The following is an 8,786-nucleotide window of genomic DNA, read 5'->3' on the forward strand; positions in this document are numbered from 1 at the left end:
TAAAACTTCAATAAACCCTATCATAAGTTTCTTATCTTTATGTTTCTATTATGTATACTTGTGCCTTTTAAGTAGAAAACACCTTATAAAGAACATGTCACATGGTTCACAATGGTATTTTTCAGTCCTGTATGAACTGTCTGATGTATTCTAAGAATTCTAAGGATATTCCATAGTCTTTGCGATTGTGAAGTTTCTCTCCAGTATGAATTTCCTCATGTGCTCTAAATTATGAGCAGCTAGAGAAAGACTTGTCACATTACTTACACATGTAAAATCTCTCTCCAGTGTGTACTCTCTGATGTGTTCTAAGATTTGACATGTAGGTAAATAGTTTTTCACATTCAAGGCATTTTTAAGGTTTCACTCCAGTACGAAGTTTCTGATATTTTCTAAGAAATTAGCATGTTGTAAAAGATTTGTCACATTTCCTACATTTGTAAAAGTTTCTCTCTAGTATGCAGTTTCTGATGTTTTCTAAGACTTGAAGCAGTAGATAAACATTTGCCACATTCCTTACATCTGTAAGGCCTTTCTCCAGTATGAACCCTCTGGTGACTTTTAAGATGTGAATACTGGATAAAAGCCATGTCACATTCCATACACTTGTAAGGTCTCTCCCCAGTGTGGACCCTCTGATGTCTTCTAAGATCTCCAGTACTTGTAAAGCATTTATCACAATTCTCACAACTGTAAGGTCTCTCTCCTGTATGTATTCTCTGATGTCTTTTAAAATTTGAAATCTGGATAAAGGACATGTCACATTCTCCACATTTGTAAGGTTTCTCTCCAGTATGAATTTTTTGATGTTGTTGAAGATTTGAGTACCTAGCAAAAGATTTGTCACATTCCCTACATTTGTAAGTTTTCTCTCCAGTATGTCGTTTCTGATGCCTTACAAAAGTTGAACATGTATAGAAAGATACGCCACATTCCTTACATCTGTAAGATTTCTCTCTAGTATGGACCTTTTGATGTGTTTTAAGTTGTGAGTTTTGGTTAAAGGACTTGTCACATTCCATACATTTGTAAGGTTTCTGCCCAGTGTGAATTCTCTGATGTCTTCTAAAATTTGAGTAACAGGAAAAAGATTTGTCACATTCCTTACATCTGTAAGGTCTCTCTCCAGTATGAACTCTCTGATGTATTCTAAGATGTGATGCCCAAGTAAAGGATTTGTCACATTCCATACATTTGTAAGATTTCTCTCTGGTATGAACTTTCTGATGTACAGTGAGGCTTGAGGCATTACTCAAGCATTTCCCGCACACCCCACACTGGTGTGGTTTCTCACCAATGCAGATTGGTTGTTGCAAAAGAATGTATGTAGAGCTGAAATAATCATCATATTCTTTCTGCCAGTGCTCTTTCTTTTCAGTGTAGAGTCTCTGATCTTGAGTAAGGTTGGAACTCAAATTTAAGAACTTCTCACAGTCTTTAGATTTGCAAGGTTCTTCTCCAGTGTCCATGCTTTCATGTCTATGTGGATTTGAAGAGTCAATGAATTTATCCCTGTGATTACTGCACTTGTGGTTATTAGAGTTTTCAGGAGTTTCACTTGTTTTATAACAAGCACATGTGGAGGGGTCATGAACCATTTTACCAATCTCATTACACTGACAAGACTCCTTTTCAGTCTTCACATGTTGACGGACAGGATCATGTTGACAATAGTTTCCTGAAATTTAGTACAATTCAGATTAGCAGGGCTGCTATTAAACTTTTGATAAATGATGGTCGACATCAGTTTTCTCTTATGATAAGTCAAGGAGCAACCACTTAGACATTTTTATTTTACTGTAGTATTTCAATATATTCTCACTAAAACAGCACAACAGCCTTTAACGGTCTGTGATTACTAATAAATGAGTTGTCTTTATCAAAAATGTCTAATGGCACAGGATGAATCAGGAAACCTTGGAATCAGTAATTAGCTTTGTGGCAGCTTATGACTGTCGGACTGTGGGACAAGGAAAAGCTCAGTTATATCTAATAGTTACAACAGGCAGGGTGCATCCTGGGGCCATAAAACTACAGTAAGTAAATGATCAGTTAAACTTTCAAGTGGAATTGAATATCACAAAATCATTTTCACCTCTTGCTTTCTCTTTCACTTGAAGACTCCAAGGTTGTCCTGCTAATATTCTAACCCCACATACTTGTGAAAATTCTCTATTCTCCACATTCCTGGGGAATCTCATTTGCTCTGGACTAGTGTCCAGGTCTACCTTTCATCAACCATATGTCTTGTGAGGTAGCCCATGACCCATGCTAGATTTTTTGAAGGAATACAGAAGTCTAACATAGTACTGTGCTTTATACATGAAATAAAAACAAACTAGAAGAATCCAGGAAAGATTCCCAATGGCTCTTTCCCATCAGAATCTTTAGCACATAATTATGCTAAATTTCTTCTCAATTTGCACATCTTGAGCTTTTCCCACAATTCAAACTACATGAGGTACAGTGATGTAATTGGAGCTTAAAATATGCATATAAATATTATGTGATACTAAATTTTTGAATGCATTATGGAACCAAATTAGGGGTGCATGACACTTCTAACATGCAAAATGGAAAAAAAATATTAAATACCGTGAAAAAGTTGTGTTCTACAAAACTTTCCCTAGTGTTCTCTTGTTTCTGACAGCTTAAGAGAGAGTTTCCAACCTATAAAGCCAGTATATAAAAAGGATTATTTAGTAGCAAAATGTCCTCACCCACAGAAACCAGGTTGCTGTAGTTTTCCAACATCACATCAATGTACAAAGTCCTCTGAGCAGTGTCCAGGCATTCCCACTCCTCTTGGGAGAAGTCCACAGTCACATCCTGGAATGTGATTGGATCCTGAAACAAAAATGTTGTTAGACCACATGCTACAAGACAGAGTTTTTTTTGGATATAAGTAGACTAGAAGAAACAAGGGATGTAGACGATGAAGACAATTCCACAATAAGATGATTTCAATATAGTCACATCATATGATGGATTTGCTAAGTCTGTAGAAACAGGATGACATAATAGGCTCAGATACAATATACAAAAAAACCCCACACATTTAAGGTCTGGACATGGATGTGTATCTATTATGGATGTTGAGTTTAAGTCCAACAGAATTACAGTGTACATGTCTCAGAATGAAAATTCATGATGAGGAAATGTATTTTTATTGCTGCACCTGTAAATCATAGTAAGAATGTGCCACTCAACATTAAACCACATATGTATGAACACCTAATTTTTGACGAAGAGGCCAAAACTGTACAATGGAAAAAAGAAAGCATCTTCAACAAATTGTGCTGGCATAATTGAATGTCAACATGTAGAAGATTTTAAAATAAATACATATCTGTCTTTGTGCACCAAGCTTATGTCCAAGTGGATCAAAGATCTCAACATAAATGCAATTACTCTGAACCTGATAGAAGAGAAAGTAGGAAGTATTCTTGAATGCATTGGCACTGGACATCAATTCCTAATTATATAACCAGTTGCACAGACACTGAGAGAACAATTAATAAATGGAACCACTGGAAACTGAGAAGCTTTTTCAGGGCAAAGTACATGGTCCATAAGATAAAACAAGAGCCTACAGAATGGGAAAAGGTCTTCACCAACCCCACATCTGACAGAGGGCTGATATCCAGAGTATATAAAGAACTCAAGAAACTACACATCAAAATATGTAACAGTCCAACTAAAAAATGGTCTATAGAGATACACGGAGAATTCTCAAGAGAAGAAGCTTAAATTGCTGAAAGACATTTAAGGAATTGCTAAACATCCTTACACATCAGGGAAATGCAAATCAAATGGACTCAAGATACCATCTTACATGTGTCAGAATGGCTAAGATCAAAAACACTGAATACACCTTATGCTGGAGAGGATGTGGAGCAAGGGGAACACTTCTCCACTTTTGGTGGGAATGCATACTTGTACAGCCACTTTGGAAATCAGTATGGTCCTTTCTCAGAAAATTGGGAATCAATCTCGGTCAATACCCAGCTATACCATTCTTGGGCATACACCCAAGGTATTCTCAATCATTCCATTAGGACACATGATGGTCTATGTTTATAGCAGCATTATTTGTAACAGCCAGAACCTGTAAACAACCTAAATGCCCTTCAACTGAAGAATGGATAAAGAAAGTGTATTATAATAAACAATGTATACTCAGCAGAGAAAAACAATGACATCATGAGGTTTGCAGGCAAATGGATGGAGCTAGAAAAATTCATCCTGAGTGAGGTAATCCAGACTCAGAAAGACAAATGTGGTATGTACTCACTCATAAGTAGATACTAGATGTAAAGCAAAGGATAAACAGAGTGCAATTCAAAGCTCGAGGGAGGCTAGCTAGTAAAGAGAACCCCAGGAGAGACTCAGGGATTTCCCAGCAAAGGAGAAATGGATGGGATGTACATGAGCAAACTGTGGGTGAGGAGGAGTAATAGAGGGCAAATGCAGGGGGAAAGAGATCTTAGGGGAGCAGAAGGTTCTAGCTGGATCAGGAATGGATTGGGAGAACAAGAAAAGAGATAACATGATAAATGAAGACCCCATGGGAATAGGAAGAGAGTGATACAAAGGTCCCCAGAAATCCACGAAAATGACTCCACTATAGAATACTGGCAATGGTCGAGAGGGACACTGAGCTGACCTACTCTGGTGATCAGACGGCCAAACACCCTAACTGTCATGATAGAACTCTCATCCATTGATTGATGCAGAAGCAGATGCAGAAATCCATGGCCAAGCCCCAGGTGGAGCTCCAGGAGCCCTATCAGTGAGAGAGAGGAGGGATCATATGAGCAAGAGACATCTAGAGTATGTTTGAAAAATGTACAGGGACAACTAGCCAAAATAGTGGAAACACATGGATTGAGAACCAATAGCTGAGGAGCCCTCATGGAACTGTGCTAGGCCTTCTGGATAAGTGAGATAGTTGTTTAGCTTAAACTGTTTAGGGAGTCCCCAGGCAGTGAGACCAGTACCTGTTCTTAGTGCATGAGCCGGCTTTTTGGAATCTAGTGGCTATTCTAGACACTTTGCTCAGCCTTGGTGCAGAAAGGAGAAGAATCGACCTGCCTCAACTGAATGTATCAGGCTCTGCTGACTCCCCAGGGAAGACCTGGCCTTGGAGGAAGTGGGATTGGAAGGTGGGTTTGGGAGGGAAGGCTGTGAAGTGAAAGGAGGGAGCTCAGGGGAATCTGTGGTTGATATGTAAATCAAATAAAAAATCTCTTAATAAAAAATAAAATAAATTTTAGGAATTACAAAAAAAAAAAGAAAAACTGCTACTCAATCAATGCTATGCATTCCCTGGACTCACATGGTTATATTCTAACATGGTCAGTTTGTATGTTTAAATTCTAGGTCCAATGCCATTCCATTAATGACCAAAGTGGTACATATGGAAGGTAGAATTTATGGTTGATTAGATAAGCAAAGAATTTTCCTTTTTTTCCACAGTAACATCAGTGTACTAATATTGCATGCTGTCAATTTTAACATTGCAAAAACGGGCAATATATAGGATTATTTTATATGCATTTTGTTCCACTACCAAGTAGGTAAAAAAATCGGCATCAACCACATTTGATATAATCAAAAATATTCCTAAAATATTATGAATATGCCAACTTAGGGAAATCAACAATTTCAGAAGTTTTGAAGAACATTTCATTTCTGAAGTTATAAAAATTGAGGGATCTCTTGTTACAGGATATTTGTTTACACTGCATGAGAAATACCATCACTTTCAGTGTTTCTCGAATATAATAATGCTCAGAAGATCAGTTCAGGAGAAAATATGAGAATTTTTTGTGCCTGAAATTTGTAGTTTTTAATTTTTTTCCCTTTTAGTAGTTATCCTGTACTTTCTAACAGATTTTAGGTTAGCAGTGTTTATGATTCTTCCTTTATTTCTGTCAAACTGCATAGTGGTGACATATTCTGAGTCATGAATCAAGAATAAATGCAAACCTGGCAGTTAGAGCTCATTCCCCAAATATCTGCTTTAAAACTTTGCAGGTTGAGGGTTAGGGAATAGAGTCAAGACTCTCATAGGCACTGACTAGAAGAAAGAAATCATGAGGAATGTTCTTTCTGCATCAAATGTGATGGATTGTGCACATCCATCAGTCAGTGTCCTCAAGACATTATTTCTGATGCATTCCATGTAATGCTACCTAATGAGTCCCAGGCAGTAATGGCTGCACGTGGGATCCTGTTTAGGCAATAAAAAATAAATAAAAATGCTGCTCTCAAGCAGGTGTGGTGGTGCATGCCTTTAACCCCAGCACTTAGAGAAGAAGATATGTGGAACTCTGTGAGTTTAAGGCCAGTCTGGCCTGCAGTGCCATATCTAGAAGAGACAGCTAATAAATAAAGAGACAGTTAAAAATAAAACATAACAAAAACCCAAGCACTGATCTCACCAGTTTGGGATGTTACAACTGAGCATTCTAACCAAGTGTGTGATGTGAGTAGCAATTCCCCTCAGACAAACAGATAGCAGTTGTCAACAAACATGTGGAGACATCATCATTACCATGATATTAAACAATGAAGAAAAATAAGGAGAACACTGTGGTAGTTTGAATGTAATTAGCCCCCATTGGGAGTGGCACTATGAGGAGGTGTGGCTTTGTTGGAGTAGGTATGGCCTGTTGGAGGAAGTGTGTCACTGTGGGGGTGAGATTGGAGATCTTTGTTTAAGCTTCACTCAATGTGACACTCAGTGACCTCCTGTTGCATGGAGATGTAGGACACTCAGCTACTACTCCATGTTGTCTGCCTGTATGCTGCCGTGATGATAATGGAATGAACCTCTGAAACTGTAACCTGCGCCTCAATTATATGTTTTCCTTTATAAGAGGTACCATGGTCTTAGTGTATCTTCACAGCATTTGCAGTTTTAACAAAGTCAACTACAATCTGAATCTACACTCAAGAACATGATTTTCATGGTAGGATCAAGCCACTTGTGCAAGCCTGTTTTGCACTGTCTAGTGTCCTTAAATTTTTAGTGTTAGGAACCAAGAATTACTTAGCATTAAAAACCAAGCTTTGTCTCTTAAGTGCACATAGTGCCAAGATGTTGTGAAAACTCTCATGTGCTTCAATATGAGCTCTTTACAACCATGATTCAAGGAAATGGAACAGTTCCCACAAATAAAGCCTACAAGACACAGGATTCCTCACTCACTAATATATAAAGATATAGCCCTTATTCTCCAACAATTATACATCACATCAATGTATTTTTTGTTCATGTGTTAAAATGGAAATTTTTTTCAAAATTACTAGACATAATTTTATGTGAGATGCTTATTCTTGGGGGAAAATAATCTGGGAAGCTAGAATGGACAAAAATCTTGTAAGTGTGGATTTATGAAATTATAATGTATATCTTTAGTCATAAATACAGCATGGTACAGTCATTTAAAAAAAGATAATGATAAGAGATTGTGATAGGAGCTCCAGAAAGAAAAAAAATTAAAAATCTAAGGTACTTAATATTTGACAAAGGGGGCAAAAAGATACAGCACAATAATGTAGTCTTTTTAACAAATGGTGTTGGTAAAACTGAACACAGCAGAAGAATGTAATTAGATTCCTATCTTTCATTTGTAGAAAAGTCATTCAAAGTGGTTCAAATATCTTATATCAAATCAAAATACATAGACAACTAGAAAACGTAGAGATGATCCATCAGTATATTGGGATAGGCAAGGCCTTATTGATTAGAAAGAATACCAAAAACAGAGGAAATGAAACAATGGGACTACATGAATAGAAAATGTGTCTGTCTGGAAACCATCAGCACAGCACCGAAAACCAAGTGTTGGAAGAGAATCTTCCAACCAGTGAAATTTTTGATAGGGACTAATACCTAGAATTCACCAAGAATTACAGAAATTAAATACCAAGGAAATTATACTGCCATTCATAGATGTACAAAGGAGCTGAAAAAGTTTCTCTTTGGAAACCATCAGCACAGCACACAGACACCCAAGGGATGGAAGAGAATCTGTACCAGTGACATTGTTGTTAGGGGTTCATACCTAGAATTTACCAGGAATTACAGAAATTAAATACCAAGGAAATTATACTGCCATTTATAGATGCTCAAAGGAGCTGAACAGACATTTTTTAAAGACAAATACACAAGTGGCCAATAAATATTACGAAAGTGTTCAGGATCCCTAAAAAAATGCCATCATGGAATCCCAAATTAAAATGCTTTGAAATAACACCTCACCCAGGTTGAGGTGTCATCAACTAACAGGAAAACAAATGTTAGGCAAAGTGAGGAGAGAAAGGAAGCCTTATTCACTGTGGATGTGAGTGTGTGAAAATTATACACTCAGTAGCAATAAATTAAACTTTGCAATATCTGAACATACAACATTTCTAGAAAACAAGGCATGACCACTGACCTGGAAAACGCTTACTGGAGAATCATCCATTTCTTTCTAATTTTTCTCTGAGTTTTTCTTTCAGGAACAAGGAATAGATGACTTTCTGACCTTTCATATAAGGGGTCAAAAAGAAAAGGAAAAAATTAATACCAAAAGCTGTAACACAAAATCTTATTGGTCTTATTAATACAAACCCAAAGTCTGATATCAGGGGGAAAGCTGAAAGATCAGAGAAGCAACACAGACAGCTGTTAGTTCTTAAATCTGTAAGATTCTCCAACTGAAAGAGTGCTGAGCTCCTGTCTCCTTCCACCTTAGATTCTTTCTCTGCCCAGCCATACCACTGACATCCTA

General features: G+C 37.3%; 1 pseudogene; it reads right to left on the reverse strand.

Moving 5' to 3' along the window:
• Nucleotides 1-8,486, reverse strand: part of LOC114687673 — a 60,224-nt pseudogene extending 51,738 nt beyond the window's left edge.
• Nucleotides 8,487-8,786: the final 300 nt, after the last annotated feature.

This window comes from Peromyscus leucopus, unplaced genomic scaffold (genome assembly GCF_004664715.2).
Source record: "Peromyscus leucopus breed LL Stock unplaced genomic scaffold, UCI_PerLeu_2.1 scaffold_1270, whole genome shotgun sequence".
Lineage (NCBI taxonomy): Eukaryota > Metazoa > Chordata > Mammalia > Rodentia > Cricetidae > Peromyscus > Peromyscus leucopus.